Source organism: Somniosus microcephalus, chromosome 10, assembly GCF_052327205.1.
Source record: "Somniosus microcephalus isolate GS21.2 chromosome 10, FLI_Smic_1.0, whole genome shotgun sequence".
NCBI lineage: Eukaryota > Metazoa > Chordata > Chondrichthyes > Squaliformes > Somniosidae > Somniosus > Somniosus microcephalus.
The window spans coordinates 85,912,426-85,932,343 of record NC_140996.1 but is presented as its reverse complement, the minus strand read 5'-3'; positions in this window follow the sequence as shown (position 1 = coordinate 85,932,343).

Genomic DNA, 19,918 nt, shown 5'->3' with positions numbered 1-19,918 from the left:
ATCAGCAAAGCAAACATCAGAAGTAAAGCCTTGATTAGATCGCAACTCCAATACTGGAAAAATATCATTCAGCTGTGACAGCCAAAGGAGACCTTAATATCAAAATGCTTCCCAAAAGGCTCTCTATTTCCCTTCCTGGCCATAGTCAATGAATCTATCATGAGCCGAATTTAACACACAATTCCAGTGCATCTTGGTCATGGTGGGAAATCTGCCCAAAACATTATTGTACCCCTGATCCTGCCAGGTCAGGGCTCTTTGCATATTTTCAGTGGGTTCCCTGGCCTCTTCCAGGGACTTTGGCTGGCAATTGCTGGACAATGCTTGGGGCAGGGCTGGTTCGCAGTGCAGATCAATCGCATAGGCCATGCGGCCATTTAGACTGTAAATACTTCCCTCTGCTACCATACCAATACTGGGCATCAGGAATGCACCAGCTTCCCAAGTGGCCAACATTTCTACTGTGAAAATAGAAAATACCTTAGATAGTGTATTCCTATCATTTGCATGGACTTGCCCATATGTGGGCTGATGTATTGTACACTGACCGTCACTTCCAATGGAAAATCCCAGTGCAGCCGAGGATATTGGGAAGCCTGGGACTGACTTGCAAAGAGATGTTTTACCCCAGTCTGCTCAATGCTTCCTGGGGAACCTGTGTAATTTGAGATGGAAAATCTAGGCCATGTTCCTCTGTGGAACTTGGGAGTTTTTCCACATCACTGAGAGACTAGAACTGGTGAGAAAATTAGAGGGAAACATAAAGCTCAGTACAGTATACATCCAAGCACAAAGATAATATGTTAGTGAATATATTTAAAATTAATTTAAGTCAAGCCTGTTCAATATTCTCCCATGAATTGAGCACATAATATAAGATGACAGTACTGAGCAAGTGTTATATAGCAAGCTACCACCCCGTCGCCAATCTCCCTTTCCTCTCCAAAGTCCTTGAATGTATTGTTGCCTCCCAAATCCATGTCCATTTTTCCCGCAACTCCATGTTTGAATCCCTCCAATCAGGATTCCACCCCTGCCACACTACCAAAATGGCACTCATCAAAGTCACAAATAACATCCCTTCTCATCCTTCTTGACTTGTCTGCAGCCTTTGACATGGTTGACCACTCCATCTGCTCAGCCACCTCTCCACTGTCGTCCAGCTGGGTGAAACATAGAAACATAGAAGATAGGATCAGGAGTAGGCCATTCGGCCCTTCGAGCCTGCTCCGCCATTCAATAAGATCATGGCTGATCATACAAATTCAGTGCCATGTCCCTGCCTTCTCCCCATATCCCTTGATCCCTTTAGCCTTAAGAAATATACCCAACTCTTTCTTGAATATATTTAATGAACTGGCCTCCACCGCCCTCTGTGGCAGAGAATTCCACAGGTTCACCACACTCTGGGTGAAGAAATTCCTCCTCATTTCAGTCCTAAATGGCTTACCCCTTATCCTTAGACTATGACCCCTGGCTCTGGACTCCCCGGCCATCAGAAACATCCTTCCTGCATCTAGTCTGTCCAGGCCTGACAGAATTTTATAGGTTTCGATGAGATCCCCTCTCAATCTTCTAAACTCCAGTGAGTATAAGCCCAATCGACACAATCTCTCCTCATACGTCATTCCTGCCATCCCAGGTATCAGCCTGGTGAATCTTCGCTGCACTCCTTCCATGGCAAGAATGTCCTTCCTCAGGTAAGGCGACCAAAACTGTACACAATACTCAAGGTGCAGTCTCACGAAGGCCCTGTACAACTGTAGCAAGACATCCTTGTTCCTGTACTCAAATCCTCTTGTTACGAAGGCCAACATACCATTTGCCTTCTTAACCACCTGCTGCACCTGCATGCTTACCTTCAGTGACTGGTGCACAAGAACACCCAGGTCTCTTTGCACTTCCCCTTTTCCCAATCTATTGCCATTCAAATAATAATCTGCCTTCCTGTTTTTGCCACCAAAGTCGATAACCTCACATTTATCCACATTATAGTGCATGTTGCCATGTTTCTGTCCAATCACCCAACCTGCTCAAATCGTACTGGAATTTCACGACATCCTCCTCACAGCATACCCTCCCACCCAGCTTTGTGTCGTCTGCAAATTTGGAGATATTACATCCAATTCCCTCGTCCAGATCATGAATATATATTGTGAACATCAGGGGTCCTAGGACCGATCCTTGCGGTACCCCACTAGTCACTGCCTGCCACTCGGAAAACGACCCGTTTATTCCAACTCTTTGCTTTCTGTCCGACAACCAGTTCTCTATCCAAGTCAGTACCTTGCCCCCAATCCCATGTGCCTTAATTTTGCATGCTAATCTCTGATGTTGGACCTTATCGAAAGCCTTCTGAAAGTCCAAATACACCACATCCACTGGTTCTCCATTATCTATTTTACCAGTTACATCCTCAAAAAATTCCAGTAGATTAGTCAAGCATGATTTACCTTTTGTAAATCCATGTTGACTTTGTCCGATCCTGTCACTGCTTTCCAAGTGCTCTGCTATTACATCTTTTATAATGGACTCTAGCATTTTCCCCACTACCGATGTCAGGCTTACCGTTTTATAATTCCCCGCTTTTTCTATACCACCTTTTTTGAATAGTGGGGTAACATTAGCTACCCTCCAATCCATGGGTACTGTTCCAGAGTCTATCGAGTTCTGGAAGATGACCAGCAATGCATCTACTATTTCTGGGGCCACTTCCTTAAGTACCCTGGGATGTAGATTATCAGGCCCTGGGGATTTATCGGCCTTCAGTCCCATCAATTTTCCTAACAGCATTTCCCTACAAATACTGATTTCTTTCAGTTCCACCCTTTCATCAAACCCTATGTTACCCGGCATCTCTGGGAGGTTATTTGTGTCCTCCTTTGTGAAGACAGAACCAAAATATGTATTTAGTTGGTCAGCCATTTCTTTGTTCCCCATTATAAATTCCCCTGATTCTGACTGCAAGGGACCTACGCTTGACTTCACCAATCTTTTTCTCTTCACATATCTATAAAAGCTTTTACAGTCAGTTTTTATGTTCCCTGATAGCTTACTCTCATGTTCTATTTTCCCTTTCTTAATTAATCCCTTTGTCCTCCTTTGTTGAATCCTAAACTGCTCCCAATCCTCAGGATTATTGCTTTTTCTGGCCAATTTATATGTCCTCTCCTTGGATCTTATGCTATCCCTAATTTCCCTTGGTAGCCATGGCTGAGTCACATTTTTTGTTTAATTTTTATGTCAAACTGGGATGAACAAATTCTGTAGCTCATCCATTCGGTCTTTGAATGTTTGCCATTGCCTATCCACCGTCAACCCTTTGAGTGCCATTCCCCAATCAATCCTACCCAACTCGCTCCTCAGACCATTGTAGTTTCCTTTATTTAAATTGAGGACCATAGTCTCTGAGTCAACTACTTCAATCTCCATCTTAATGAAGAATTCGATCATATTATGATCGCTATGACCCAAGGGGCCTCGTACAACAAGATTGCAAATTAATCCTTTCTCGTTACATAATACCCAGTCTAAGATGGCCTGATCTCTGGTTGGTTCCTCGACATATTGGTCCAGGAAACCATCCAGTAAACACTCCAGGAATTCCTCCTCCACAGTATTGTTACTAATTTGGTTGGCTCAATCTATATGTAGATTAAAGTCACCCATGATGGCTGCTGTGCCCTTATTGCACACTTCTTTAATTGTCATCCCCAACCTCTGCCTTACTGTTTGGAGGTCTATATACCACTTCCACTAACATTTTTTTCCCCTTAGTATTTCTCAATTCTACCCATACAGATTCCACATCATCAGAGCTATTATCCTTCATTACAATTGTGTTAATCCCTTCTCTAACCAGTAATGCTACCCCACCTCCCTTTCCTTTTTGCCTATCTTTCCTGAATATCGAATACCCCTGGATGTTGAGTTCCCAGTCTTGGCCATCCTTGAGCCACGTTTCCGTAATCCCAACCAAATCGTATTCGTTTACCTCTATTTGCGCAGCCAATTCATCCACCTTATTACAAATGCTCCTCGCATTAAGAAACAAAGCCTTCAGGCTTGTTTTTTTAACACTCTTAGACCTATTAGAATTATTATTTACTGTGGCCACGTTTGATTTAAACCCTTGATTTCTCTGATTGCCACTTTTGTTTTTCTCCTTCCTATCTTTTGCTTTTATCCTTGTTTCCCTTTCCTCTGTCTCCCTGCTCAGGTTCCCAACCCCCTGCCATTTTAGTTTAAACCCTTCCCTACAGCACTAGCAATAACTCCCCCTAGGACATCGGTTCCAGCCCTGCCCAGATGCAGACCGTCCGGTTTGAACTGGTCCCACCTCCCCCAGAACCGGTTCCAATGTCCCAGGAACTTGAATCCCTCCCCCTGGCACCATTCCTCTAGCCACGTATTCATCTGAAGTATCCTTCTATTTCTACTCTGACTAGCACGTGGCACTGGTAGCAATCCTGAGATTACTACCTTTGAGGTCCTGTTTTTTAATTTATCTCCTAGCTCCCTATATTCAGCTTTTAGGACCTCGTCCCGCTTTTTCCTATATCGTTGGTGCCTATATGCACCACAACAACTGGCTGTTCACCCTCCCCTTCCAAGAGGTTCTGCAGCCGCTCGGAGACATCCTTGACCCTTGCACCAGGGAGGCAACACACCATCCTGGAGTCTCGTTTGCAGCCGCAGAAACGCCTATCTATTCCCCTTACAATAGAATCCCCTATTACCATAGCTCTACCCCTCTTTTTCCTCCCATTCTGTGCAGCAGAGCCACCCCTGGTGCCAGGAAGTTGGCTGCTGCTGCCTTCCTCTGATAAGCCATACCCCCCAACAGTGCCCAAAGTGATGTATCTATTGGAGAGGGGGATGGCCACAGGGGACCCCTGCACTACCTGCCTGCGCCTAGTACTCTGCCTGTTGGTCACCCGTTCCCTTTCTTCCTGTCCAACCTCTACCTGCGGTGTGTCCAACTCCGTAAACGTGCTATTCACGATGTCCTGAACCAGGTGGAACTGCACTCGCCTGGTTCCATTCTTATCTATCTAATCATAGCCAGAGAATCATCTGCAATGACTTCTCTTCCCGCTCCCGCATCATTACCTCTGGTGTCCCCCAAGGATCTATCCTTGGCCCCACTCCTATTTCTCATCTACATGTTGCCCCTTTGTGACATCATCCGAAAACACAGTGTCAGTTTCCACATGTACGCTGATGACACCCAGTTCTACCTCACCACCACTTCTCTTGACCCCTCCACAGTTTCTAAATTGCTAGACTGCTTGTCTGACAACCAGTTCTGGATGAGCAGAAATTTTCCTCCGATCGGGGAAAATCTACGCACTTACCTGCTGGCTCCATAGGTCCTGAGACTTCCGATCCTAGGCCTCTCCTGGTCCGTGTGTGCAGAGGTCCAGGTATCCCAGGGGTGCATGTGGTTCGTAAGCATCCCTGGGATCACATGGGCTATGGGGAACCAATCAAAGGAGGGAATCCCCCTTCACACTTTTGACAGTTCTCTACGCATAGATATCTACGCATTAGATCTGTCAAATGTATGAACGGGGATCATTCAAAAAACAAAATTAAACATTAAATAATTTTTCTTTAAATCACGTATTTAAAATTAGTTCAAATTACATGAAATAAAGGCCTAGAAATTGGGTTGTAGCACCGGCGTTGAGCGCCTAAAGAGACCTAGAATTGGGGCGAAGCGCTATGTTGGGGCGGATGCTATGAAGACAGCGCCAACTCAGATAATGACTATACATCTAGCGCCTGCGCTAAGTGTTTGCGCGCGCCCGCGAGCGCAAGCACCTCATGATGTCATTTCAGTGTGCAACGCCTTTTAGGAGCGCCTGAGCGCATATTGGGTGGCACCCGGAGCCTTAGCGCCCAGCGCTATTAGTGACAGTTCGAGGGAGGGCTAACAGGCCCTTCTCGGAGTAGGGGGGCGCTATTTAAAGGGGACAGCTCTACTGCAGAATCTTCTGCCACTTGGCCTGCTCATTGCGCTCGCTGCTAGAGATTTGGCGAGCTAATGTGGAGCGGAGTTCTGGGATTTGAGCTTTACCGTACTTGGTACCTTCAACCCTGTCCGAAGCACTTGCACTACTACACCTAAAAGCCTTTTGACCAACTGGCATCAGAATGGGAGCTTGTTTGGAGGGCGACGGACCTCATCTGCGCTCTGTGCAGCTGTCATGACGACCTGCCTTGCCCTGCGGGGAGACGGTGGCCGAACTTGCCTATCCCCCCTGCGTTGCTCCATGCCGCTTGGTCCGGCAACTGGTTCATCCTCAGAGCCACCCCCCTCCCCTCCAGGGGACTACTATCCCCAGTCTGCAGATGTCTCCGCTCCCCAGATTCTGCAACGGCTGGTCCGGATTCCTCCTGGTCCTCGCCTCCGGTGGCACTGGCACTGGCAGCTTCAGCGCGTTGAGCCCGAGTTGCTGCTGCTTCATCTGAAAGTGGTAGGTGGAAGAGTGGCTTTAGCAAAAGGACAGGTTTGCTGAAAAGCATGCCAGATTGCGGCAAGACTCTGATATGGCTGCACACTGAGGATGCATGCTGGCGGGGGGACCAAGTGGAAGGCAACAGGTGGAAAAGGTGAGAGTCTTACCCTCGCTGTCGGTAATGGGGTCGCTAGATGCAGTGGTCACAGGACCAGACAGACGTCCTCCAAGTATCTGGTGCACTCTCTCCTCCAGATCCGTGAGAGTGACCACTTGTGCAGGTCGGCCACCGGTTCGACGCTGCTCCTTCCTAATCTGTGCCATCTTGGACTGCAGGGGAAAGAAGGGGATGTTCTGTTACATGAGGCCTTGAGACCTCATCGCATGCCCCCCATGGTGCAAGAGCCCTTACATGAGGCCTTGAGACATCTGTCCATGTGTGTGGCCAGAAATGGCCATGGGTGCATACTGACAGATGGCCATTGGCGCATCATTGCAGCAGGGTGCCCGAAGTCAGCTGCAGATGGAGGGAAGCACAAGTTTGGTAAACCATCACTCACCCTAACGATCCGTGTGAGGTCATTGAATTTCTTCCTGCACTGAACAGGGGTCCTGGTCGCCATGCTGCTGGAATTCACCCTCACAGCAACCTCCCTCCAAGATCGTCGATAAGCCTTCTGATTTGGCCTCTTGCCATTATCCGGATACAGGACCTCTCGACGGTGTTCAACTGCAGCCACCAAGTGGTCCAGAGCCTCAGTGCTGAAGCGCTCTGCTCTCTGCCTAACCTTCTCCATAATGCACAAGTTTCTAACGCCAGACAAGGGCGAGCGCCGAATCTGAGGCCTACAGGGCGTTGGGTGTTTAAGCTCAGTCTGACTGACCCGCCCCTTTAAGAGCCGACCGGTGCCTGTAGGTCTCATGCTTTCCCGTAATTGAGTTCACCTGCGCTGCGCCCGTCCGCGTCGATATTGAGTAGTGCCTGACCTTTTGCGCCTTAAGAGCACCGTGCAATGGCTGATTTAGCGCCTCAATCCCCTTTGGGGGCGAAGCAACCCAATATCGCGCCAGGCGGCGATAAGTTTCGTCTGGCTATAAACTTTGCGCATCGCCAGTTCTAACGCCTCAAGCGGGGCTATACCCAATTTCTAGGCCAAAATATTTTTTAAAAAAATTAAATATTTTGAAAAAAATAATTAAAAGTCTTGTGGAGCTAAAAATAAACTTACCTTTTTTAAAAGTATTTTAAAATTATAAATGAATGAAAAAAAAAATATTTTTTTAAACTCTTATGCTGGTAAAAGCAAGCCTTATGCTTGCTTTTACCAGGCGTAAGATTTTTAAAGGTGTTCAGCGGGCGGAGGTTTGCAGAAAGCGGAAATCTCTGCCTGTGGAGGCCCTTCTCCAGGGTAGGCAGATGATCTGTCAAGAGAATTCTTGACAGATCGGAAGTGCCGGTTTTCAGCGCATGCCTGAAACTGGCACTTGCAAGGCCCCTATGGGTGCGTACACACCTCGTACGCACCCGTGGAGGTTGGAATATCCGGCCCATTGTTTTCGGACCCCACCACAAACTCCATTCCCTAGTCAATGACTCCATCCCTCTCCCTAACATCTCTCTGACGTGAACCACACTGTTTGCAACCTTGGTGTCATATTTGACACTGCAATGAGCTTCCGACCAGATATCCGCGGCATAACTAAGACCGCCTATTTCCAACTCCGTAATATCGCCCAACTCCACCTTTGCCTCAGCTCACCCACTGCTGAAACCCTCATCCATGCTTTTGTTATCTCTAAATTTGACTATTCCAATGCACTCCTGCCTGGCCTCCCACATTCTACCCTACATAAACTTGATGTCATCCAAAACTCGGTTGCCCATGTCTTGACCAGCACCAAGTCCCGTTCATCCATCACCCCTGTGCTTGCTGACCTACATTGGCTCCCGGTTAAGCAACGCCTTGATTTAAAAATTCTCATCCTTGTTTTCAAATGCCTCCTTGGCCTGGCCCCTCCCTATCTCTGTAATCTCCTCTAGCCCCACAACCCTGCCAAGATATCTGCGCTTCTCAAATTCTGCCCTCTTGAGCATCCCTGAATATAATTGCTCAACCATTGGTGGCCATGCCTTCTGTTGCCTAGGCCCTAAGCTTTGGAATTCCCTGCCTAAACCTCTCCGATTCTCTACCTCTCTTTCCTCCGTTAAAACCCTTTTGACCAAGCTTTTGTTTACCTGCCCTAATTTCTTTTTAGGTGGTTCGGTGTCAAATTGTTTGTCTTATAATACCCCTGCGAAGCACCTTGGGACATTTTACTATGTTAAATGCGCTATATAAATACAAGATGTTCTTGTTGTTGTTGTTGTATATTGTTGGAGGTGCTGTTTTTCCAAGGTTAAACCAAGTTCACATCTGCCTGTTCAGGTTGATGTTAAAAAAAAATTCCATGCTACTATTCGAAGAGGATTAAAGGTTTTTCCTGGTGTCCTGGTCAGCATTCCTCCTTCAACTAACACCACCAAAAATAGATTAACTGGTCATTCATCTCATTTTGTGGGACTTTGCTTTGCAAACATTGGCTGCTGCATTTACCTACATAACAGCAGTGACTATACTTCAAAAGTAATTTATTGGTTGTAAAGTACTTGGGACATCCGAAAGACATCAATGCCACTATATTATTGCACGTTCCTGATTTACTATTATTGAGGGAGGGAGTGCAGTGAAGATTCACCAGACTGATACCTGGGATGGCAGGAATGACGTATGAAGAGAGATTGGGTCGATTAGGCTTATATTCGCTAGAGTTTAGAAGAGTGAGAGGGGATCTCATTGAAACTTATAAAATTCCAACAGGACTAGACAGACTAGATGCAGGAAGGATGTTCCCGATGGTTGGGGAGTCCAGAACCAGGGGTCACAGTCTAAGGGTAAGGGGTAAGCCATTTAGCACAGAGATGAGGATGAGGAGGAATTTCTTTGCCCAGAGAGTGGTGAACCTGTGGAATTCCCTACGATAGAAGGCAGTAGAGGCCAATTCATTAAATATATTCAAGAAGGAGTTGGATATATTTCTTAAGGCTAAAGGGATCAAGGGATATGGGAAGAAAGCAGGGATAGGGTACTGAATTTGGATGATCAGCCATGTTCACATTGAATGGCGGAGCAGGCTTGAGGGGCCGAATGGCCTACACTGCTCCTATCTTCTATGGCCTAGAAATTAGGTTTGCCTCCGCCGGGGCTTTTGCGCCCGAAATTTTGCGCCCACGATAATTGCCGCTGCGCCCGCCAAAAATTCAGCTGCCCCGCGCCCAGACGGCTGCGGGCGCTAATGGAGGGTTTCAGCGCCTCGCTATGGGCGCTGAATGCAGGTTTGCAGCGCTAATCCCCCGCTGCGGCACCCGATGCGGTGCGGCAGGCTGGGGTACTGCAGGCCTCCTCCTTCTGTTAAGGAGGAGCTGCCTGCAGCCGACCGCTGACCGGTCGATTCGCCCGACAAATGAGCCCGGCACCTCGGAGAAGTGCCGGGCTCGCGGGCCACACACATCAGTGCCACGGGGGGGTGGTGGAGGAGTCCGGGGAGGGAGGTGCGGGCAGGCGGCCACCGGGAAAGCGGCCGGCCGCCGCTCCACCTTAATGCGCCGGCGCTACGTGCTGCAACATCCCGTTGAACAATCGTTGGTTGCGGCTGCCACGGGCGAGGCGGCCGCAACTGAATTTGGGCGTCCGGCCGCGTTACCACGGCAACCGGGACGCTGCGCACACCGATGACGTCATCGGTGCCGGCGCAGCACTACCGGCTAACGCCGATGGTAGGGCCCAATGCAATTTCGATCGCGGCTATAATTCCGGCGCAAGGCCCTCTAACGCCTCTAATTGGGCGCTAACCCCACCGAATTTCTAGGCCTATGTTTCTATGTTTCTAAGAGATAACGACAGTTAAAATCAAAATTAAAATGAAGAAGCTTTAGTTCTCTAACCAGTTCACCCATTCTAAACCATCAGTGGGTTCTCCTATTTGATACTGCAATTGTGCCAGCACTTGCCATTTGAAACTTCATTACATTAGAAACATCCAATTTGTAAGAGTTATTTCAATGAAATTTCAAATCACTGGAGAGTCTTCTTTGTTCTTTACAGTCTCAAATGTGTTGTAACATTTGGAATTATTGAAAAAGCATCTGGAGGATGATTTCCTCTTTGCACTTTTCATAATGGACCCATCAACAGGTCTATATAGTCACCTTTTATGATTTTACTGTAAATAGGCATTGAAAGGGAATCTCCCTTTAGATACAGAACTGCAGCCTGGTGGTTATGGTGCCAGAATAAAATCTCACAGGTTTGGAGTTCCAATCTCATCATGAAATTGAATTTGCGTTAATTTGTGGGTAGCACAAAATCAATAACCATTATTGTAATAATACCCTTTAAGGAGGTAACTACTATGCCTACCTAATTGGTTTGCATCTGACTGCAGTCTCAAGCTATGCACTTGACTCCTGGTGCTCTCAAGGCAACTAGGAATAGGCAATAAATACTGCCTGGCCAGTCTTGTCCATATCCAGGAACAAAACATTCCGAAAACTGTAAGTACAGGGTAGATTCCATGTAACAGTGAAGAGCCATTATTGTGCCTGCCCCAACAAGGCCTTCAGATTTTCGAGAAAACAACCCTGCAGACATTTTGTGAAAAACAATTATTTCCTTTACCTGGAGGTTATAGCCAAAGAGACAAATGATCTGCACAGACTACTCCTTCAAGTTCAAAAAATATTAATTAATTTAAAGGTACTATTCTGTCCATGAGCCCTTTTAGTATCTTATTTAAACTGGAAGTGTGCACATTGCAATTTGTGCACACAACAGCTATTGATGTCTAGGACAGGTACAGAGATGTGGCTGACCTTCCTCATCCAATTCCAAGTGCTAGGCACTGCCAAGGGTCAGACATAAGAACATAAGAACATAAGAAATAGGAGTAGGCCATTTCGCCCCTCGAGCCTGCTCTGCTATTCAATAAGATCTTGGCTGATCTTCTAACTCATCTCCACTTTCCTGCACTATCCCCATATCCCTTGATTCCCTTAATATCCAAAAATCTATTGATCTCTGTCTTGAATATACTCAACGACTGGGCTTCCACAGCCCTCTCGGGTAGAGAATTCCAAAGATTCACCACCCTCTGTGTGAAGAAATTTCTCCTCATCTCAGTTCTAAATGGCCGACCCCTTATTCTGAGACTGTGACCCCTGTTTCTAGACACACCAGCCAGGGGAAACATCCTCCCTGCATCTACTTTGTCAAGCCCTGTAAGAATGTTGTATTTTTCCCTGAGATCACCTTTTATTCTTCTAAACTCCAGAGAATATAGGCCTAGTCCACTCAACCTCTCCTCATAGGACAATTCCCCCATCCCAGGAATCAGTCTGGTGAACCTTCATTGCACTCCCTTGATGGCAAGTATATCCTTCCTTAGGTAAGGAGAACATAACTGTACACAATACTCCAGGTGTGGGCTCACCAGGGCCCTATATAATTGCAGCAAGACGTCTTTGCTCTTATACCCAAATCCTCTTGTAATAAAGGCCAACATACCATTTGCTTTCCTAATTGCTTGCTGTACCTGCATGTTAACTTTCAGTTATTCATGTACAAGTACACCAAGGTCCCTCTGAACACCAACATTTCCCAATCTCTCACTATTTAAAAAATACTCTGCTCTTCTATTTTTCCTACCAAAGTGGATAACTTCACATTTCTCCACATTACACTCCATTTGCCATGTTCTTGCCCACTCACTTAGCCTGCCTATATCCCCTTGAAGCCTCTTTGCATCCTCATCACAACTTACATTCCCACCTAGCTTTATATCATCAGCAAACTTGGATATATTACATTTGGTCCCCTCATCCAAATAATTGATGTAGATTGTAGCTGAGGCCCAAGAACTGATCCTTTCCGTACCCCACTAGTTACAGCCTGCCAATCCAAAAATGACCCGTTTATTCTTACTCTCTGTTTTCTGTCCGTTAACCAATTCTCAATCCATGCTAGTATATTACCCCTAATCCCATGAGCCTCATTTTGTTTAATAACCTCTTGTGTGGCACCTTATTGAATGCCTTCTGAAAATCCAAATACACCACATCCACTGGTTCCCCCTTATCTATTCTGCTAGTTAAAACATCAAAAAACTCGAACAGATTCATTAAACACGATTTCCCTTTCATAAATCCGTATTGACTCTGCCCAATCTTATTATTATTTTCTAAGTGCCCTGTTACCACGTCCTTAATAATAGATTCTAGCATTTTCCCTACTACTGATGTCAGGCTAACTGATCTGTAGTTCCCTGTATTCTCTCTCCTTCCTTTCTTAAATAGTGGGGTTACATTTGCTACCTTCCAATCCACAGTAACCATTCCAGAATCTATGGAATTTGGAAAATGACAACCACTATCTCTATAGCCACCTCTTTCAAAATGCTAGGATGTAGGCCATCAGGTCCAGGGGATTTATTGGCTTTCAGTCCCATTAATTTCTCCAGTGCTGTTTTTTCCTAATACTAATTTCTTTCCGTTCCTCATTCTCGCTGGACTCTTGGTTCGTCACTATTTCCGGGAAGTTTTTTGCTTCTTCTTCCATGAAGATAGACACAAAGGCTGCGAGTTTCTCATTGGTGTCGGGATGGGGGTGGGTCAGCTGGTTTCCGGGTTCCAGTCCCGCCCCCAGCTGCCTCCGCTCTGCAGACATGATTTTCCATTGATTGGCCTTGTTAAGCCCACCTGCCGGCTTACCGGCCAATTAACAGGAAGCGGGTCTGATGACATCATTTGATGATGCCTCATCTGCCGGTTTCCTTAAAGGGACCATGCACAATTTTAATTTGGCAGTTGATTTGTCAGTGTTTGACAGTATTTAGGTGCTGAAAACACTGACAATCACTGCACAAAGGTGAACTCTTGCACCCAGGCTCTCCAATGACTCCCTCCATTTGCTTATGGAGGGAGTCATAGTATGCAGGGAGGTTCTCTTCCCTTCCAAGAGTGGAAAATTCCTCCCCAGAACACCAACTTGCCTTGCACCTCCCCCAACCCACTCTATCTACTTTATCACTTCCACATCTCACTAGTCACCCCTCACACTCACCCTCATTCTACTGCAAGAATACCAACTAACAACACACAAGATGGGCACTTGAGTGATTTAGCCAATGTCCATGTGAAGTTTCTGGTAATGTGTTGTCATACAGTGAAATCACTTTTTCAAAAGTGTCCCTTATTGGACAGATCTGAGCACACATTGAGAAGTGTCTTACTGAGTTCCAATGATTGTTCAGTCATAATTCACCCCCCCACCACCCCCAACCCCCCGCCCCGCTATAGTGATGTGTGTGCATGGAATGGCTTGGACATTAAAGGGATGCTTCACAGTGCTGGTGTGGGATGGTGTCAACCTGGTGCCTCATGTGGCAGCCAGGGTTTACAGCATCAAGTGAAGAAAGTCTGGCCATGGTGATGCCATTGCTGGCCTCCCAGACAGCAATTATGTCAGGGGCTGATGCCCTGTGTCCAGTGCAGCATCAGGTGATCGTGGCGAAAGTTGGTGATGTTGGTGTTGGGGATGATTGTGGAAGGATTTGGAGGACCAAGATCTGATCGTTTCATTGGCTCCGATGTTGCTGGATAGATGTCAGCTGCAGGTGAGATGGCAGAAGCGATCTGTCACTGGTGAGAGTGGTTCTCCCAATGAGGTAGCACTGGACATAGAGTTGGATTTAAAAACTTGTAAGCTAAAGAAATCTGTATATGTATTAAAAATGCAGTACCCAACATTTTCTTTGCTCTGAAACTCATCATGTGCAACATGGCATTCTTGACACCACTTCTGCAGCTGTCATCTTTTCACAAACATCAGACCAGACTCACAACATGCCACACGTACCTGGCGTGCTATTCAGATGTCGTAAAACTCGACCTAGAAGCTGGAAAATTGAAAAAGAACCTGAAAACTGCTCACAAGTACCTGTTAATAGGCAAATAATTGCCTTTAATCCATTTCCCACCACTATGTGTCGGGTCCATTCGCAAATCGGGGACCCAACACTTGGGTAGCTTGTGTGGAGGCAGAATGATGGTGGGTGCAGAACCCACCGACAATCAAAATGAGCTTAACCTCTGACCCGCCTCCAAACCGCCCTCGGAGCGGCAGCAAAATATTTGTTTAATTTCTCTGCCATTTCCTTATTTCCCATTATAATTTCCCCTGTATCAGCCTGTAAGGGACCCACATTTCTTTTCACTAATCTTTTCCTTTTTACATACATATAGAAGCTTTTACAGTCTTCTTTTTATGTCTCTCGCTAGTTTACTCTCATATTCTATTTTCCCTTTCTTTATCAATTTCTTAGTCCTCCTATACTGGCCTCGCTAGACATGCTCCTATCTAGTTATCCAGCAATTTAAACACATTCAAAATAATTCCTCGTGAAGCCGTTTGCTGTTTTGAAGCTTTACTTGAACGAATTTGTGAAACTGTAAACAAAGACAAAGTATGTTTTGTACATAAAACTAAGGACTATACATTTGATATTACATAAGATATAACATATTTACAACAGTAGAATAGACTAATTGTATAACTAACTAACATTTGGACTAACTTCTGTAACTATCAAATATTAACCTTTTATAAACATAGTGTTATCAAAATACTATACTGACAAAGTTACTATCATGCGAATAGACTAAGATACACACAGATATTGTGCCTGGCCTAAAATAGAAGATCAGATTACATTGGATTGCAAATCCCTCATGGAATTCTCCATTACTCAAGCCAGGTTCTTCCTGGAATTCCACTTCATGGGATTCTACTTCCTGGGTCACACAGGAAGAAAGGTAGAAAGGTCAAATGACCTCTCACACAGGAAGAAAGGTAGAAAGGTCAAATGGCCTCTCCTCCCACACAAACACTGCTAACACATAACCACCACCAGAGGGTGCTATCTGCATATAAAATGGTCCATAATTCCAGAACACTCCCCGTCTGGGGTCATTAACGACTCCACATAGTCCAAACTCTACTTGTCACTGGAGTCCTCTGGCAACAAAAGAAGAACCACCTCAGAGACAGTCCGTCGGTGTCGACGATAGGATGCAGCTTCCGTAGACTTTTGTGAGGGGGTAGGTTGCGTTCTGCTACGCACAGTTCCAATCTGGGTATGGTGAGGTCTGGCTGGGGCGCCAACTTGCCCCTATCAAAGACGAAGCTGCTTTTGCTTTGTCCATCTTGAGTGGTGACCTTCAGATAAGCCACACTTGCAATGGCCTTAGCGGATGCGTCTGCAAAGACACAAAGCTCTTTGAATTGGGCATTTAAGGGAGAGAAAGACGTATAGCAGCGAGGTATTCAGATCTCCTGTAAGTCTTGGAGTGAGTCCCTCCATCTGTCCCACTCTGCTTGCATCTCTTCAGGGAGAGGTGAATCCCACTCTTCGGCACGTGTGGAGAGTTCCCTAAGGAGCAGCCTGCCTTGTATGGTGACAGGGGCTAAGAAGCCAAGAGGGTCGTACAGGCTGTTGACTGTAGAGAGCACTCCTCTCTGTGTGAAGGGTTTCTTGGCATCTAAGACTTGGAACGTGAACGTGTCTGTTGCTATGTTCCAAGACACTCCTAAGTTACGCTGTAGGGGGAGGTCATCAGTGAAGAGGTCTAGATCCTTGACATCCTCAGCACGATCTTCAGGGGGGAATGCCTCCATCACTGCTGGTCTGTTAGAGGCTATCTTATGCAGCCTGAGGTTGGAAAGTGCAAGTAGTTCCTGAGCTCGTCCGAGGGTACTGATGGCCTCTGCTTCGGTCGGGAATGACTTCAGTGTGTCGTCAACATAGAACTCTCGTTCGATGAACCCTCTCACATCACTGCCAAATTCGTCGTCTTCTTCCTTGGCAGCCCTCCTCAGTCCGTATATGGCGACGGCAGGGGATGGGCTATTCCCAAAGACATGGACACGCATTCTGTAGTCCACAATGTCTCTATTAGGGTCATTGTCCCGATACCACAGGAAGCGGAGGAAGTCTCTGTGGTCTTCTCTCACCACGAAGCAATGAAACATGTGCTGGATATCGGCAGTGATGGCGACGGGCTCTTTCCTGAATCTCATGAGTACTCCCAAGAGGCTGTTGTTAAGATCGGGCCCTGTGAGGAGTACGTCGTTGAGAGAGATTCCCTGATATGGTGCGCGGGAGTCAAACACCACGCGGATCTGTTCCGGCTTTTTGGGTGATAGACTCTGAAGGAAGGGAGGTACCAACACTCTTGGCCTTCCTGGAGTGGAGGAGCTATGTCTGCATGATCGTTGACAAGCATTTTCTTGACAAATTCTAGGAAGTTTGCTTTCATCTTTGGCTTCTTCTCTAGTGTGCGACGGAGTGAGTTAAGATGATGATAGGCATACATCTTTTCAGATTCCTTGCGACATCCTACAGGGTACACATTAACGAGGCATATTTTGGAGCATGCTCTTGCACTCACTCCTTCTCCGCACACCTCGGTGCACTTGGATGTAATCTCTGGACCGGCAGCTCCCTCTCTCTCCCCGCCATGCTCTGAGGCGGGAGGAGGCGACTCTGACTTCCAGGGAGCTGGGCCTGGGTGGAGTGCTGAAATCTGCCGTTCACTTTCACATTCTGTGCATTTTGCCTTTACCTTGCAGTTCTTGTCAAGATGGCTCGTGCAAGAGCAGCACTTGAAACATAATAAAGTCCTCTTTAAGATATTGTTTTCGTTCTTCCAGGGACATCTCCCTGAAACCTCTGCACTTCTTTAAAGGATGGGACTTGTTGTGGACAGGGCATTGTTTGCTCATATCCTCAGGTTTCTTCTGAATCTTTGTGTTCTCAGTTGAAGACACTTGCATTTTGTTGACAGATATTGGTGTCTTTCCGTGTCTGTCGAACTTGTCTCTTCTGGCAAGTGCTGTGTGGGAGGAGAAGAGGTTGAAGCTGGGGTCGTTCCTGGCTTTGGCTTCTTTACGGATGAATTTGGCGAACGCAGAGAATAGTGGGAAGGCCACGTTGTGCTTTAGCTTGAGATTTGATCCAAACGTTATCCACTTCTCCTGCAGGTTAAATGGAAGCTTCTCAATGATGGGACTTACCCCTCTGGAAGTGTCTAAGTATGATAGACCGGGTAGGTAGCCGTCCTGCTTTGCGGCTTCGAATTCCGACAGCAGATCTCCAAGGTCGCGGAGCTTCTGGGGTTCCTTACTCGTCAACCTCGGAAAGTTCTCCAACCTGTCAAAGTGAGCCCTTTCAATGGCTTCGGGCGAGCCGCAGCTTTCTTCTAGCCTCGCCCAAGCCACCTTCAACCCCGCTGGCAGACGTCCCACATTGGCCGCTTTTATCCTGCATGCCTGTCCGGCGGACTCTGGGCCGAGCCATTTGATAAGGAGGCCGAGCTCTTCTCCTGTCGACAGGTCTAAGCCCGATATGGCATCGTGGAAGCAGGACTTCCAAGCCCGATAATTCTCCGGCCTGTCATCAAACTTGGTTAATCCTGTAGTCACCAGCTGGGTGCGTGCAAGGTTTTTGACAAGGTCGTAGGTACTGGGACCTGTGCCAGGGTTACCCTGAATAGGGGTTCTGTTTTGGGTCTCAAGGAAATGAGAGGGGATTCGCTGCTGACTTTCTCTATCCAGCGTTCTATTCCTCTGCACCGTGCCTTCCGTCCTGCTGCGGGAGACTCTGCGGCTTGAGGCACGCTGTCTACTTTGACCTTGGTTGGCAACTTGGGGCATGTTATATGAAGTGCTTGTGTCTGTAGAGATGTGCGGGCCTTCATCCCTTTCTCTTGTAAATTGTATGTCGGCATGGTCGCTTACGTAATCTATGGTGCGCTGTCGTGGACTCTGCCATGAAACGGGAATTAAAGGTTTGTAAGCTGTCTCGGGATCAGCTCCCTCCAAAATTGCCTCGAATACTTGTGTCTCAGCTAATGCAGCATCTATCTCTTTTTGTTGCTGCAGAGCGTCTAATGTGGCTTGGAGACGGGCCTGTTCAGCCTGGCATTCCACTTGGTGACGGGCCTGTTCCGCTTGGAATTCGGCTTGGAGTCGGGCCTGTTCAGCTTGGAGTCGGGCCTGTTCAGCTTAGGGTTCAGCTTGGAGATGGGCCTGTCTTACTTTTATTTCTATTTCACTCTTCGCATGCGCAGCTCTGGCTTGAGCTGCTACTAGCTTAGACGGTACTCTGGCGATGGTCACGCTTACTCTAGAACCACCTGTTGACCGTGAACCAGCTTGCGATCTGACGTACCCGGAGCTTATAGACCAATTGTCACCTTCTACAGTTTCGTCTGCCTGGTTAAGATCTTCTCCTCGCTGCAAAGCATTTTTGTTATTATCTTCTGACATGTTGATGTAAGGTAGGTGTGGTCTACGAGGTTAAGGCTCACACTGGGTTCCTCTTGCTCCGCTCTTCACAGCTAGCCGTATTGCTATCTTTTCACTGTACTAGCCTCGCTAGACGTGCTCCTATCTAGTTATCCAGCAAGTTAAACACTTATTCAAAATAATTCCTCGTGAAGCCGTTTGCTGTTTTGAAGCTTTACTTGAACAAATTTGTGAAACTATAAACAAAGACAAATGTGTTTTGTACATAAAACTAAGGACTATACATTTGATATTACATAAGATATAACATATTTACAACAGTAGAATAGACTAATTGTATAACTAACTAACATTTGGACTAACTTCTGTAACTATCAAATATTAACCTTTTATAAACATAGTGTTATCAAAATACTACACTAACAAAGTTACTATCATGCTAATAGACAAAGATATTCACAGATATTGCGCCTGGCCTAACATAGAAGATCAGATTACATTGGATTGCAAATCCCTCATGGAATTCTCCATTACTCAAGCCAGGTTCTTCCTGGAATTCCACTTCCTGGGATTCTACTTCCTGGGTCACTCAGGAAGAAAGGTAGAAAGGTCAAATTACCTCTCACACAGGAAGAAAGGTAGAAAGGTCAAATGACCTCTCCTCCCACACAAACACTGCTAACACATAACCACCACCAGAGGGTGCTATCTGCATATAAAATGGTCCATAAGTCCAGAACACCTCCTTTGCTAAATTCTAAATCCTCCCAATCCATAGGCTTACTGCTCTTTTTGGCAACATTATAAGCCTCTTCCTTTGATCTAATAGTATCTTTAAGTTCTGTTGTTAGCCGTGGTTGGACCACTTATCCTGTGGGGTTTTTGTGCCTTAATGGAATGTAAATTTGTTGTAAATTATGTATTAATTCTTTAAATGCTAGCCATCACTTATCTACCATCATACCTTTTAATATAGCTTCCCAATCTACCTTAGCCAACTCACCTCTCATACCTATCATATTATCGTCACTCTTCCCTAAAGGCCCCTTTACTACA